Source organism: Loxodonta africana, chromosome 9 (genome assembly GCF_030014295.1).
Source record: "Loxodonta africana isolate mLoxAfr1 chromosome 9, mLoxAfr1.hap2, whole genome shotgun sequence".
Taxonomy (NCBI): domain Eukaryota; kingdom Metazoa; phylum Chordata; class Mammalia; order Proboscidea; family Elephantidae; genus Loxodonta; species Loxodonta africana.
Window position 1 is genome coordinate 114260907 of NC_087350.1, and position 8390 is coordinate 114269296.

Sequence of the window (8390 nt, forward strand, 5' to 3'; positions counted from 1 at the left end):
AAAAAAAAAAACCTTTTAGAAAAGCCATTGGTAATTGCAACTGCAAGTATGTTTCCAAAGACAGGGAATCTTTGCTTTCCTTTGAATGTATTTTTAAGTGCTTGTGATCCCAAATGTTGTAAAGCTACCATTGTTTAAGTACCGTTTTACAAAAAACAAACAACAAAAAAACTAAAGGCTCTAGTACATTTCCAGAATGCCGGGCAAGTCCACAAGTGTCCCATGTCTTCTTTCTTGGGCTCAAGGCAACGTTTCCCAATCTTTTTTATATCATGGGTGTAAATACATCTACTGCTGCATAACAAATTACCCCAAAACTCAGCATCTTAAAAAGGCGATAAACATTTGTTATCTTACCCGGTTTCTTAGCTGGGTGGTCGGACTTGAGGTCTTAGCTATCTAGTGCTGTTATAACAGAAATACCACAAGTGGGTGGCTTTAACAAACAGAAATTTATTCTCTCACAGTCTAGGAGGCTAGAAGACTGGATTCAGGGTGCCAGCTCCAGGGAAAGGCTTTCTCTGTCAGCTCTGGGGGAAGGTCCTTGTCATCAATCTTCTCCTGGATTAGGAGCTTCTCAGCTCAGTGACCCCAGGTCCAAAGGATGCGCTCTGCTTCTGGCACTACTTTCTTGGTGGTACGAGGTCCCCCTGTCTCTCTGCTCATTTCTCTCTTTTGTATCTCAAAAGAGATTGGCTTAAGACAAAACCTGATCTTGTAGATTGAGTCCTGCCTCATTAACATAACTGCCACTAATCCCAACTCATTAACACCGTAGAGGTAGGATCTACAACACATGGGAACATCACATCAGATGACAAAATGGTAGACCACCACACAATACTGAGAATCACGGCCTAGCCAAGTTGACACACATTTTGGGGGGACACAATTCAATCCGTAACAAGGCATTTTATGGGGCTGCAGTCAAGATGCTAGCCAGAGCTGCAGCTGTCTGAGGGCATGACTGGGGCTGGAGGATCTTGGAATCAGGTGGTTCATTTACATGGCTGGAAAGTTGATGCTGGCCATTGATGGGAGACCTCAGTTTCTCTCCATGTGGGCTTCTCCCCAGACTGCTTGAGTTCCCTCAAGGGGAGGCAGCTGACCTCTCCTAGCGGGGGTGATCCAAAGAGGTGGCAGTATAGTTCCTGACCTAGCCTCAGAGGCCATACACTCCCATGTCCACCATATTCTGTTTTGTACAAGGGGGTCACCTCATCCAGCCCACATTGAAGGGGAGGGGAAATAGGCTCTACATTTTGAACAGAGGAGTGTCAAAGAACTTTTGGACATTTTAAAAACACCATGTTGTTGTTAGTTGCCGTCAAGTCGAACTCCAACTCATGATGACCCCATGTGTGCAGAGAACTGTATTCCACAGGGTTTTCAAGGCTATGACCTTTCAGAAGCAGATTGCCAGGCCTGTCTTCCGAGGTGCCTCTGGATGAACTCAAAACAATAGCCTTTCAGCTGGTAGTTGAGTGTTTAACCATTCACATGGGTATGTGCTAAAAATTTGTGTTTTTGTTATCTGACTGGGGTAAGTGGACAAGGCTATCTGCTGCTGGAGATAACCACCCTGGCTGCCCCAGTCCTTCCTAGAGGGACGGGTGGTCAACATCACGGAATATCTATAACCCAGCACACTGGTGCACCAGGGCATACCACTTGGGAAGTACTAGCCTAAGGGCAGGTCTCAGCTGGGAATGTTTTGTGAGTGACAGAAACCCAAACTCAGGTTGGTATTTCGGGAGGCAGTGATAGAGTTTATTGGATCACTTAACAGAACCATCCCGAGGTAGTGCTGGCTCAGGGCCAGTTTGATTCAGGATGCACACAATAATATCCTGGGCCCAGTTTCATCTCTACTTCTTTTGGTTGGTTCTGTCTTCAGACTTTCCATAGTGGTCCATGGAAATTCAAGGCTCTCCCTTCAAGGCAAAGGCAGACCTCAGTGTCACACCCTCGCACCACCAAGTCCCACAAAGAAGAGAAGGTCTCCCAGTGTTCCTAGTGGAACTCATTGGGTGCACACTGATTGGAGAGCTTCGTGCCAATCAGGGTTCTCCCCTGGAGCTAGATGTGGGATTGATATCACTCAAACCACATGGTTGAGGGTAGGGGACTAGAGGTTAATCAGGGAACCAGGAAGAAAGGGGAAAGGAAGCTAACCACTGGCCTCACTGCAAGGCAGCTGGCTTTAAAGCAGCCTGCCTTCAGAAGAGTGGAGACCAGGATTACAGCTTATGGAATAGAATGTTCTCGACAACTGGCCTGGCAGGACCCTCCCTAGAGGAGGACATGCAGTATATGAAGGAGGAGTTTTCTGTTAGATGCTACTGAGCTGGCTCTGGCTCACGGAGACCCCACATACAACAGAAGGAAACATTGCCCAGTCCTCGGCCATCTCCATGATACTTGGTATCTTTGAGCTCATTGTTGTGGCTATTGTGTTGATCCATCTCATTGAGGGTTTCCCCTCATTGCCACTGACCCTCTACCAAATATGATGTCCTTTTCTAGCAGTTAGTCTTTCCTGATGACGTGTCCAAAGTAAGCAAGCTGAAGTCTTGCCATCCTCGCTTCTAAGGAGCATTCTGGTTGTATTTCTTCTAAGACTGATACGTTCTTTCTTTTAGCAGTCCATGGTATATTCCAATATTCTTTGCCAGCATCGCAGTTGGAATGCATCCATTCTTCCTCTGTCTTCCTTTTTCTTTGTCTGGCTGTACATGCATACGAGATGATTGAAAAGGCCATGGCTTGGGGTGGGGACAGGAATAGATGCAGGGAGGGGTGTCCTTGTTGAACCAGTAATTCATCTTCTAGAATGTCCTGCCAGAAATGGAGCCAATGATCAGGAGTCACAACTATAGAGCTGAAGGGGGAGTGGCGGCGGGAGACGAGAGAGGATAACAGGAAATGAAGAACATTGGGCTGAGAGGGAAAAGTCAGGTGTCAGGACTGTCTCTTGCTCATCATTGTCTCCCCAGTGCCTGACTCACAGCAGGTACTCAAGGAATGTTTGTAAATGACAAAAGTAATGAGTGAAGGTGGCCATCGGTGACACTTCATGCCGGACTATTCCGTTCCTGCACCTCTGAGGTAAGAGCAGCACCTAACAGAGGGTAGGAGTCCCTAGGTGGTGCAAATGGTTAAGCATTCAGTTCCTAACTGAAATGTTGGCGGTTCGAGTCCACCTATAGGTACCTTGGAAGAAAGCCCTGATGATCAAGTTTCTGAAAAATCAGTCATGGTGTACGTATGGAGCACAGTCCTACTCTGACACACGTGGGGTCTCTGTGAGTCAGAGTTGACCTGCCAGCAACTGGTTATCATTTTTACAATGGTGGATAGGCTACTAGGATCAATTGGCTCCAGAAGAACGGCTTTCCATTCACTGTTGACTTTGCCTATTACCAGGGCGTTGGCCAGAATTAAGAGGATTTCCCCTTTTTCTGCTACTTTCCCTTGAGCCATGCTATTTGTAGTAAGTCTTCCTCTTCTCTGTAATCTTAAACCCAGCTTCATGGAGCCTGATTGAACAGCAAGCTCTCTGATGATCAGTAGATGTCCAGCCATGAGATGAGTGGAGGAAGCGATGCATAGCCTTGGTTGAAAACACCTGGAGAGCGGTCCACATTCCCTGATCCTGGGGTCCTCATGGCTCCCCTGGAATGGTGCTTCTGAACCCAGTTCTGCTCCTACATTGATGGTGATTTTTGTGGTATCACTTGACAGCTCCATGGCTTCACTTTTACTATTTTTCCCACAAATCGGAAGATTGCAAATCACTGGTACAAGGACAAAACCAAACCAAACCCGTTGCCATCAAGCTGATTCCCGTTCACAACAACCCTATAGGACAGAGTAGAATTGCCACATAGGGTTTCCAAGGAGCGCCTGGTGGATTTGGACTGCCAATATTAACCACTGCAGTAGCAAGGATAAGGAAGCAATTTTTAAGGGGTTAAATGGTAGAACGCTTGACTGCTTTAAAGGTTGGATGTTCATATTCACTCAGATGTGCCTCAGAAGAAAGGGCTGGTAATCTGCATCCAAAAGGTCACAGCCTTGAAAACCCTGCAGAGCACAGTCCTATTCTGCAACACATGGGATCACCATGAGTCAGAATTGTCTCGACTGCTGGGATAGCTCTGAACCACCATCCATCTGTCAGTGTGTTGTCCTGTGGTGGCTTGCATGTTGCTATGATGCTGAAAGCTATGCCAGCAGTATTTCAGATACCAGCAGGGTCACCCATGGTGAACAGGTTTTGATGGAGCTTCTAGACTAAGACACACTAGGAAGAAAGGCCTGGCAATCTACGTCTGAAAATCAGCAAGAGAAAACCCTATGGATCAACCCAAACCAAACCACTGCCATTGAGTGGATTCCAGCTCATAGTGACCCTATAGGATTTCCAAGGCTGTAAATCTTTACAGAAGCAGACTGCCAAATCTTTCTCACATGGAGCCGCTGGTGGTTTCGACCTTTTGGTGAGCAGTCGAATGCTTTAACCGCTATGCCACGAGGGCTCCATCTATGGATCACAACTGAGTACTAACTAATACTGTGCTGGCAGAGAGCCCCCTGGGTTGGAATACACAGTGGTGGTAACAATGGACTTGAGCATACCAAGGATGGTGAAGACGGCACGGGATCGGGCAGTGTTTCATTCTGTTGTACGAGGGGTCTCTATGAGTCGGAGCCAAGTGGACAGCAACTAACAACAGTAACAGCATAGCTCCAAAGATTAGGATTCAGAAACCAGCTCCTCCACCCCATCTCTGCTCAGCTCCTTTATGCAATGAGAGAACATGGCATGGGTAAATAAATTGTTCTGTCATCCAACAGGATTATCAGTGACATTAGCGAGATAATGAAGAAGACTCTAACTGCTCAAAGCCTCTGGTCCTCGGTCTCTTTTTCTCCCATCCTCCAGCCCTCTAATTTGCCTGGTCTCTACCTCGCTGAGCGTCGGGTTTTTCACGGTGAAATAGCCATGAGTCGCTCTTTCTTTCTTCTGGTGGATTCTAACTGCCGACCTTTTAGTTAGCAGCTGAGCTCTTAACCACTGTGCCACTAGGCTCCTCCCGGTTAATAGGAAGAAAGAGAGGACAGGGCAGCCATTGCAGAGTTACTGTAAGGAAGCTGACGTTGCTCGTGTAGAAGCCAGGTTTGTCTGCAGCCTGCCTGCTGCACTCCATTGGCTCCAACTTAGTACCCAGGAGGTGAACGTCTCTAGGTGCATATTAAGAAAAAGTTTCTAAAGAGGATTGTATGGATCCAGGGCCGGATCACCCAATAAGCAAGGTACATGTGGGCCCAATTGTGCCTTCCCACCAATCTGCACTGCACAATTTCACCTGTAGCCCACTACTTCGTTAAAGATGTGGTGAAACCTGTGTGAAATTGCTCACCACAGATTAGCAAGTAAATACAATTAAGCCCTTGTGTGCCTTGCTCGGAAACCCTGGTGGCATAGTGGTTAAGGGTCAGCAGTTTGAATCCGCCAGGCACTCCTTGGAAACTCTATGGGGCAGTTCTACTCTGTCCTATAGGGTCGCTATGAGTCGGAACCGACTCGACGGCACTGGGCTGGGTTGGGTGCCTTGCTCAGTGCAAGCCTCTGGTTATTCCGCTCCTGCAAGGGTCCCAACTATTAAGAAACCCAATGACCCCATTCCACCAAGAATTGAGCGAGGGTTACCTCAGGCAGCACCACAGTTAAATGGGGTTCCAGGTCACGGGGTTCCCTGCAGTGCTCTCTGCTTTCAGCCTATCATCAGCGAGCGGCTGGCAATCAGGGAAACTGAGGCTTTGCACAGCAGGAGCCCAGAGATTCCGGCAAGCTGGGGCGAAGCTTCTCCCAAGAGTTGTGAAGCTGCAGGAAAAGGAGTTGAAGCGGGAATCAAATTGTGGTTGTTGTTGTTAGTGACCATAGAGCCGATTCCACCTCATGGTGCCCCGAGTGTGCACAGAACCGCTCCATAGGGTTTTCAAGGCTGTGACCTTTCAGAAGCAGATCACCAGGCCTTTCCTGTGAGGTGCCTCTGGGTGGGTTGAACTGGCAAACTTTCAGCTAGTAGTTGAGCACTTAACTGTTTGCACCATTCAGGAACTCCTGGGAATCAAGTAAAACCCACTAAAGCTCTGTATGGCAGGTGGATATAGTTCTAAAATCCCTTTCCTGGGCCCCTCCAGTTGGGAACCCAGACCGGTACCACTTGCTGTCAAGTTGACTCTGACTCATGGTGACCCTGTGTGTGTCAGACTAGAACTATAGGGTTTTCAATGGCTGGTTTTTCTGAAGTGGGTTGCCAGGCCTTTCTTTCTAGGTACCTCTGTGTGGGCCAGAATCTCCAGCGTTTCGGTTAGCAGCTGAGTGTGTTAATTGTTTATACCACTCATGGAATCCTGGGAACCCAGAAATGGCGGCTAAACGTGTACCTGGAGTGAAACGGAATGGAGGTGAAGTGGATGGTCAAAAGGTTTTCCTGGTCCTCGCCTTGATTTTGGGGGTGAGCTTAAGAATTGCTTCGGCCAAGAGCGTGTGGCAGAAGTGATGCTGTGATGTTCCAGCCTAGACCTTAAGAAGTCTCATAGCTTGGGAACAGCCTTTCCAAGGTAAACCAATTGTTCTATATTCACCTGGAGCAGCAGAGAAAGGAGACCAAGGAGTCAGAGGAGAAACTGGACTGCAGGTCTAACTGCCTTCATGAACTACTGCCTCCTTAGCTGTGAGACCAGAAGAGCTGGGTGGTGCCTGGATTCCATTACTGAACATTCTGATCAATGAATCAATAGATGAATCCTGATTAAAAGGAGAAAAATATGTGAAACAGAATTTCAGAATCTTGCAGAATCCAGGCTTACTGGATCTATTGAGGCTGGAGGAACTCCCAAATCTGTCGCTCTGAGAAAATCTTCAAACCATGAACCAAAATTATCCCCTGAAGCCATCTTTAAACTAATGAAATGTTTAGCTAAACTAGTAAAGAATGTTCACCATGAGCATTGTGGTCTTTTCAGGAATTATTTTTATGAGATTCAGTTGTCCCCAGTAACTCTTAGGCATAGATGAGAAGTTTAGGGACAGGGAGTCTAAGCTGAGGTGGTGGAACAGGGTGGGTAGAGACAGCGAAAATGGTGACCCAATGGGAAGAGTGTGGCCAGTGTCACTGAACTGAACATGCAGAAATTGATGAAGGCACATATGCTCTGCTGTGTGTATTTTCACTAAAGTTAAAATAAAAAAAGAAGGCAGCTGCTAGCTGTATTCACCCTCTTGGAGCTCTGAGCCACCGTGGAAAGAGGTCCAGCTACAATAGCTCGCTGTATAAGTTGCAGGGGCTGGTACAAACTGGAAGGAGCCCTGGTGGTACAGTGGTTAAGTGCCCCGTTGTTAACCGAAAGGTTTGAACCCACCTGCCGCCCCACGGGACAAAGACATGGCAGTGTTCTTCCCTAAAGACTTACAGCCTCGGAAGCCCTATGGGGCAGGTCTACTCTGTCACATGGGGTCACTATGAGTCAGAATCGACACTACAGCAACACGTTTAGTACAAAATGAGGATGCAGGGAACCAACTCTGAAAATAGTATGAGGCCCAGGGTGTGCACATCTAGAACTTTCTCTATCCTCTGCCTCAGGTCACACAGCCATCAGCCTAGGACACCAAGACACCATGTTGGAAAGGAGGGCAGAGAACAATAAAAGAAAATAAATAAATAAATAGAAAGGAAGACTCTTTAAACCAAACCCTCTTTCATACTCAGAGACTAAGATACAGTTAGTGGTGAATACGGAGAGAGCCCCTGAGGAAGACTTGGTGGGTTGTGGAAAACAAGTCAGTGACACACACTCAGCACAGCTGAACGTAGTTTGATAAACTTTGACCCCATTATATGAAGGCAGTTCTACTCTGTCCTGTGGGGTTGCTATGAGTCAGAAACGATCAACGGCAACAAGTATATGAAGGGGAAACAAACGGGCAACAACGACAGCAAGAAAAATAGAACTCATCCATAACCCTAACACGCTAAACAACCACTGCATTTTTAAGGTATTTCCTTTCTACTTGGTTTGCATACCCATTGCTGTTAAGTACGTTCCAACTCATAGCGACCCTGTAGGACAGAGTAGAACTGCCCCATAAGGTTTCCAAGGCTGTAAATCTTTACGGAAGCAGACTGCCATATCTTTCTCCCATGGAGCAGCTGGTGGGTTCAAATAACCAACCTTTCAGTTAGCGGCCTAGAGCTTAACCCCTAGGCCACCTGGGTTCCCTACTAGTAATGCATGTTAGATAGTTGTAACCATACCACTCACATAATTGTATATCATGCTGTAGTTAAAATTCACCCAAGTAGTTTTCCATGCTG